An 8,083-nucleotide genomic window follows, 5' to 3' on the forward strand; every position below is an offset into this window, starting at 1 on the left:
AAATCGCCTTACACAGGTCCCTCTCAGGATGACCTAGAATTGATGGATCACAAATTTTCTTTCATCAGCCCAGCCAAAACCTTGTGTCTGCTTGAGAGAGCAGCCGATGCTACACAGGAGGAGAGCCAAGAGCAATACTTCTAATCCCGCGTTAACAAACATGACTCACCCATTTATTTTCACTGGTATGTTCATGGTTATTTTAAGCTTTGTCTAAAGAATGCCAGCTACTGTATAATAACTGCAATGAAAGATGGCAGTGTTTTTATTTTGCTTTACAACTAAAGATTTATTTTTAGTTCCTTTAAGAAAAAAAAAAGCAAAGCGAAACTGGCTTGTAAATTATTTTAAAGACTTTGGCACCGATTTCTTAAAGGAAATCCACATGAGCAAGTCTCACCTCCAGGCCAGAGTCCCCATGAGGGAAAACTGGTGGCCCAGGTGCCACAGGCTCTGCACTTTCCTGGGAGTCAGCTTGGCTGCCAAGACATCCCAGGCAAATCTCACCTCACAGCTGAATATTTTTAAGAGGTAAGATTTCGCTTTGCAGGGTGTTTAGTTCRAGCCTGAGCCTAAACAGCTGCTGCATTTCCCCAGGCTCTTCCCAGCACTTAGGTGGTGTAAGATTAATTCTTGGTGTGYTGGATCCATCCTTGCTCTGCTCCCTGTTGTGCTGGTTTGCAACCTGGAGCATCCYGGGGGGTCCTGTGGGGTTACACCATAAGCTCCCATCAGGCATCCATCTGCTCCGTGGTTCTCCATCTGCTCCCATGGAGAGGGGCTGGGTGTTGGCTGGGGGATGCAGGCRGCGGGGAGGATGCGAGTCAGGAATCCTAGGCTCTGCTCCTCCACACAAATCAATGGAGGAGAGAAAAAATACCCAGAGCCCAAAGTTGCCCTCCCTCTGTTAGAAGTGGGGAAAAAAGGAAAACAACATGTAACACCCATCCTAGACTAGAGAAACTTGGTACCAAGTAGTCAGAGCCCAAAGTTCAGTGATCTTGTTAGGAAAACGGGAAAATCAGCACTTCCAGCTTCCTTCTCCTTGACAAGATACAAAGACACTCGCTTGACTCCCCATGCTGGGAGAAGGGCTGCCCRGGGCTCAGCTGTGCAAAAGGACAAGCTGGGCCTGCTGGCTGCTCCTGCCTGTGGTGCCAGACATGTGGCACGTCTCCAAASCCCCTGGATGCAGGAGCTGGAGAGGTGGGGGTTAAGCGCCTGTTCGCATGGGTGATGACTTTAATTTCACACATACAAATCCCTCTCACAGATCCCTCGRAGCTGGCAAACACAGAGCTCCCCAGGGCCATGGCTGGTTGCTTTGACGTGGCCACGGCAGGGTTTTCCCTAGGCCAGGTCTAAGCAAAGCACACTCAGAGGGATGGGTCTCCCTGGACACCACTGTGCATGGCTGATGGTCTCCATGTCCCAGRGAGAGCTCCCTTCTCCCTCTATCACAGCAATTTCCAGGGGTAAACCCCAATTCCTGTTTGGAAAACAGGAGGAGCAGCATCTTTAGTACTAGAGGKGCTTAACTTTAGCTGAGCAAGGGAATCCAACCACCCTTTCTCCAACCACCCACAGCCCTGAGTAAACACCATCCCAYAGCTTCATTTCTCCTTCCTTGTATCTGGAATAAATCCCCTTTGCCCTCCCCAGGAGACAGAGGGATGGGGGAGGCTGTGGCTGCTCGTATGAAATGCAGAGCTGCTCGCACAGGGTGCTCTCGGCAGGAACGCTGCTCTTGGCTTTGCTCTCTGCTCCGTGTTTGCGCCAGCTCTGCTGGCGAATCCGCAATACGCTCCTGCCTCCRAGCAGACCCGAGTGTCCCTAAGAATTTTCCATCAGAAAGTCACTGTCAGGCTCCCAGAGTCACTCGCTCTTCCGCAGCTGTTTTCTGCCCTCTTGTGAAGCTCTGCAGAAATCCACGGCTACAGCTCTGCAGAAATCCACAACTCTGCTGAGCCACATTGCTTCATTTCCCAGGCAGAGACGAGCAGAAATGGTGACTGCCCCCAGCTCACATCACTAAGGATTTGCTGAGTGTGAACCGGGGCTKTAAGGACCATCACCCCTCCCAAAGAAATGCATTGCTCCCACTTCTGCAATGACTGGGCTCAATCCTGTTTGAGCTGCAATCAACCACTCTGTAAAGCCCTGAGCCAAGAGATTCCCCCTTGCACCACTTTGACAGAGATAAAGATCTCCCTCTCTCCATCCAGCTCACCTTCCCCGAGATCTTGTGGGAAAAAAGGCTCAACAGTCTGCAGATTCTAAAAGGCTGTGCATCTCCACAGGCTGCTCCTACCAATTGCTCCTCAAGTGCACAGCGTGTCTCTCTCCCCTTTTCTTGGCTTTATTTTGGGAATTACCTCCATGAGACACCAGGACTGGTGGTTTCTCCCAGGGAACATGGCTGGGAAAGGACAGCGGATGCAGTAAGCAGCCTGAGGCTCAAAGTGTTTCTGCCCACCAAAGACAGGTATTTGTCCAGGAGGAGCAGGAACCTTTGGCTCTGATGCACATTTGGACCAGCACAGCCCAAATTTCCATTTCAATTCCATATCTCCCCTTTTGGCTCCATGTAGGGACAGACGGGATGTGACTCATGCAGACACTGAGACAGAGCAGGGACAGAAGGGGAAGTTGTGCCTTGCTGTGCACGTTGCCCTCCAAGCACAGCCCCGCCATCTGAACCCTGAACTTGATCAACAAGTCATCTCCTTGTCCAGGGAAAGCAGGACAGCTTGGACCACCACACACCAGCGAGACAGGTCCCTCCATAAATCCATAGCTGCAATTCCCCTGTGCCTAAAACCTGTAGTGCTGCCCCCCAAACTGCAGAACTGAGGCACAACAGGGGCTGTGACTCAAAAATCCTCATCCCGGTTAGGGATCAGCAGATTCACCCACATGCTATGGCTACACATTCACCCACACGCTCTGGCTACAGAAGTCCATAAATCCATAGCTGAAATTCCCCTGTGCCTAAAAACTGCAGTACAGCCCCCCAAACAGCAGAACTGAGGCACAACAGGGGCTGTGACTCAAAAACCCCCAGCCCGGTTAGGGATCAGCAGATTCACCCACACGCTCTGGCTACAAAAATCCATAAATCCATAGCTGAAATTCCCCTGTACCTAAAAACTGCAGTACAGCCCCCCAAACAGCAGAATCGAGGCACAACAGGGGCTGTGACTCAAAAATCCTCAGCCCGGTTAGGGATCAGCAGATTCACCCACACGCTCYGGCTACAAACCCCACACAGCACTCTGAGCTCTCCTCCTTCTCTAAAGCACCAGTGACAGATGCCAAGGGCTCCCTGGGGTCCCTTTCATCTTGCCCAGGCATGTGATGCTCTCACACAGACTGTGACTGGTCCCATCAATTCCTTGACTGGGGCAGGATGACGCGGTACAAAGCACCGGCTGCACAGCCCCCGCTGCCTCCTAAATGCCAGGGACACAGGGAAAACAAACTCCATTTGGTCTGCTCCAGCCACTTGTCACAGCCATTGCRGGACTGCTCCTTAAACGCAGCTTTTGTTCTGGATTGTGATTGTATCCAACAGCACGACACCACCACACGGAGCCTTTTTCCTTCCAAGAGCYGCATTTCAGCACTTGGGCTCCGAACCCCACAGGTGCTGCCAGGGAGCCGCTCGTGTCGATGCCGGATCCGTTCCCAAAGCCGACAGTTGGATCCAGCGCGTCCGGAGCCACTTGCCAGATGGCACAGCCACCCCGCTCTGCTCCCAGACAAACACTCAGCCACGCGCAKCCCAACCCGCTCCGACAAGTGAGACAGGAGGAAGGTCATGCCATCTGTTTGCCCAGGGCTCAGTGCTGTATTTAAGGACAAAGCGTTTAAAGACTGGAAATCGGATCTTAGATTCCCCCATTAAACAAGTGCTTTAGTCTTGCTTCTGCCCAGTCTCCATGAGCTTGGAATCCTTTGGGTGCTAAAGCTGATCAGAAATAGGAAATGACCCAACACCTGCAGGAGCAGCACAATTATCCCCAAACTGATCCTCCCTCTTGTGCCGCCAGACAGTCAGACCCAACTGTATTCCCAGAACAGGAAAAAATATTCTGGTTTTTTTTTTTACAATTTAAGTTTCTGAAGCTCTTACTGCTAAAATATTTTGAATATTYTCAAATATTCCATTGACATCAGCTTCCACCTCTTCGCAGAGCAGCAGCTGGTGCTTCTCATCACAAGCAGCTGCATTTCATGAGGCTGTAACTATTGCCAAGAGTTTGGGAAGCTCTGAGACACATGTGCACAACCACTCAGGCTTATTAATTCCTTCTGCAATGAAGGAGACCTTTATTTTTCCTTGAAACCTCACACTTCTGCACAACTAAACCATATCTTGAGTGCCCTGGTTTGAACTCCCAGCTCACAGTGCCTTGAAAAGGCCAGCTGGACTGCACAACCTCCTTCTGAGCTCTTTCTAGCTGAGTTTTCTTAAGTCTCCCCAAGTGAAAGGAATGAAAAGTGAGTGTCTTTACAAACAAACTGTGAGTCTGCTGGTAAGATAAAATCAATACTGAGAGATGGAAGAAAGAACAGGAAGGATTTCCATAGGAATTCCACTGACTGACCCAAGTGTTAATGAACTACAAGAACAGAGACATGAGAAAAAGAAGAAAGGGGGGATTTGTATTAAAGGGGGTTAGCATTAGGCTTTTTGGGAAATCTGTACCTCTCAAGTACCTCAGMCAGTGGGGAAAGAGAGAGGGAATGGAGGCCAGGAAATTCAGATAAAAGTGGCTGCGTCCTTTATYAGTTTGAGAGACCCCATGGGAAATGCCTAYGACCTCTCCCTTTATTTGAATAAAGTTACAAGAGTCCTCTGTCTCCTTTTTGGACATAAACCTCTGGTGTTTGTGGATTAGTTTTCCTGGTACAATTCCAGCCAAGCTGGAATTCCAAGCACTCCCAGCTGTGCCTGCATCCCGCAGGGCTCCCGCTTGGCTCTGGTGTGTAATTATTTCAGTGCCAGGTTGGACAGGGATTGGAGCAACCTGGSATAGTGGGAGGTGTTCCTGCCGTGGCAGGGGTGGAAGGGGTTGAGGTCTGAGGTCCCTTCCAACCCAAACCACTCTGGGATCTACTACTGAAGTGTCTTWCTGGTGTAACAGGCTGATCCTAAGGATCCATACAGGTTAAGGAACCTCTTCTAGGCTGAAATGAAGCCACGCCTACCTGAACTCCTTCCAGCTGGAGCTATTCTCCTCCAACATCTCCTTGTCTTCTGTCCACRGAAYRGGGTGKAAGGAGATGAGCTTTAAGGTCCCTTGCCACGAAAACCACTCTGAGATTCTCTAAATCCTCCATGATTTGGGAGCACCAGTACACAGTGGGTGTTAGGCCCACAGAGACAACAGGCCCGGTTTCATCATCTGCCTCAGACACGGTACTGTGCAGAGAGAATGTAACTATCGGGAAGAAGGGAAAAAAAAAAAAAAAGTCAACCCCTCCAGATTAACGAACCCTTACCCGCGTTTTTAAGGGCTCCCAGAGCGCATGCGCACAGCCGGCGWTCGCCGCGCCCGCCATGTTGGAGAGGGGCAGCCGTGAGGGCAGGAGGYCCCGCCCCCCGCGCGTGAGGCGGGAAGGGCGGGAAGAGCGGCCCCTCAGAGCGGCCCCTCACAGCCGCCCCTCACAGCCGCCGGGCCCTCAGCGGGGCTGCTGAGCCCGGGAATGGGGATTCACAGGGAGCACCTGGAGGAAGGCCGGGTTGGACAGGGCTTGGAGCAATCTGGGATAGTGGAAAGTGTTCAGTACGCGTGGCGGGGGATGGAGTGAGATGAGATTTAAGGTCCCTTCCAGCCCAAACCATTCCATAATTCTGTGATTCCTTAGGAACRTYATCCTCSTGCAGCCAAGCAGCAGCCCCCCGCACCAGAGACTCCCAGGCTGTCACTTGGGTGCAAATCTGCTGGGATGAGCCTTTTCCCAAGTAACTCAGCAATCCCAGCTGTGCATGAACCCCTCAGAGCTCATGTTTGCTTCTGGTGTGTATTTATTTCAAGGCCAGGTTGGATGGGGCTGGAGCAGCCTGGGGTAGCGGAAAGTGTTCCTGTCCATGGCAGGAGTGGAACTGGGTGATGTTAGGAAAATTAATCCACAAACACCAGAGGTTTATGTCCAAAAGGGAGACAGAGGAATCCTGTGACTTTATTCAAATAAAGGGAGAGGCCATGGGACATTTTCATGGAGTCTCTCAAACTGTTAGGGGACAAAGCCTCCTTTTTATCCCAATTTCCTGGCTACATTTCCCTCTCTCTTTCCCCACTGGCTGAGATACTTGAGAGGTATAGACCTCCTGAATCCTCTAATACAGTTCCCCATCTAATGTGCATCCCCCCCACTTCCTTTTTATTCTTTGTGTCTCTTCTTTTTCTCCAAGTCCAGGGATTTAGCACAGCCTTGGTCAGTAACAGTCTGTGTCAATGGGTGGAATTCCTATGGAATTTATGGTTCCTCCCATTGCTCCTTTCACCTGTCACTATCTAGCCTTATCTACCACAGACCCTATAATTTGTAAAGACATCTCCCTCTCATTCCTTTCAATGAGCTTTAAAATTTCTTCCAACTGAAACCATTCTGGGATTCTGTCATCTACTACTGAACTGTCTTACTGGTGTAACAGGCAGATCCTAAAGGTCTGGTAAGGGTGAGGAATCTTTCTGGGCTGAAATGACTCCATGCCTGCCCCAACTCCTTTCACCTGGAGGTGATCACCTCAAACATCTCCTTGTGCTCTCTGCCCCAGAGGTGCAGCAGAGCAGGAAGGTCTGTCCTGCAGTGCCCTCCCTGCCTTTGCTGGCAGCACCAGGCGCTGCTCCAGGGCCCGGTGAAGTCACCGTGGTGAAGTCACCATTTCATCACCAGYAAGGCAGCTCACACAGCTGCCCTGGGCAGTGACGTCACCTCATGTGCCTGGATGAGGTGTTTGTCACAGGAACAGGGAAAAGGTTTCTCTGGTTAATGCTAAACACAGGATAAGCTGTCACGCTCCTGGTAGAAAGAAAAATAAATGCGTTGGGACACGTTCTGGGAGCTGCCAAAGCCACAGAAATATCAATTAGTTAGGCGAGGTCCAGGGTGGATCATTCCCACTCTTTTCTTTCCTACTTAGAATAAAGTTTGGTACTGATGTCAGTGGCAAAAATGTTTATCCTGTTGTCAACTCCACTAAAATCAGTGTCCTGGGAGGAGGGCAGGATGGGAATGTGCTCCCTGGGCCGTGTCAGCCCTCCCTGCTGGAGGATGCAGTGACTGCGATGTGATGGAACAGTGAGCAGCCAAGAGGCAGGTGAGAGCCCAGGTGAGCACACACAGGTGAGCAGGGCACCAGCATGGACAAGTCCAGACCACTGCCAGGGCCACTCCTTTATTCTGCTCCTGTTCCAGTGCACTAAACTGGGGAGGTGCCATAGAGACTCCTTGATTAATCACGGACTGTTCAGACACAAATAATAAAACTCAGCTTCCATGAAGGTGAGAAACACAAACTGATTTTTGCTAAGATTAGACCCTTACATGAGAAGATTTCAATCCAAAATAGAACTGCTACTTTGGYTTTCTACACTGGTGTCTTTTTTCCCCTCARTCTTTTTTTTTCCCCTGCTGTAGCTGTGGGGAATGGTCAGATTCCCTGCTTTGGACCCTGCAGCTTCGGAGATTGTTTCCAATTATCCATGGGAGCGGGAGGCACTGAGGGTTAGGCTGCTGTGGGGAAGCAGGGCTGGTGAATTCTTTGGTGTTGGGACATTCCTATTGATGGAAATGTGAAGCCAAAGCACTCCTTTATTCCAGGAACTGTGGCAGAAGATACAGCCTAAGGTAATCCCTGCTGACTCTGAAGGGGATATTCTGCTCATTCTGGAAATCTCCCAGGAGCTTTTTGTTCCTAGCACCCACAAGCGCTCCCCACCTCAACATCTTGCAAGCAGCAGCTTTTTTCCAGGTGCCTTTTGCATCAGCAGTGTCAAGGTTTCAAGTTCTTCCTGGTCCTGCAGGGATCTTTCCAGTTCTCCTGAGGCTTTTAAATAGGTGTTGGGTACTG

This window comes from Malurus melanocephalus, unplaced genomic scaffold (genome assembly GCF_030028575.1).
Source record: "Malurus melanocephalus ecotype Western Australia unplaced genomic scaffold, MMel_1.1 scaffold_243, whole genome shotgun sequence".
NCBI classification, from domain to species: domain Eukaryota; kingdom Metazoa; phylum Chordata; class Aves; order Passeriformes; family Maluridae; genus Malurus; species Malurus melanocephalus.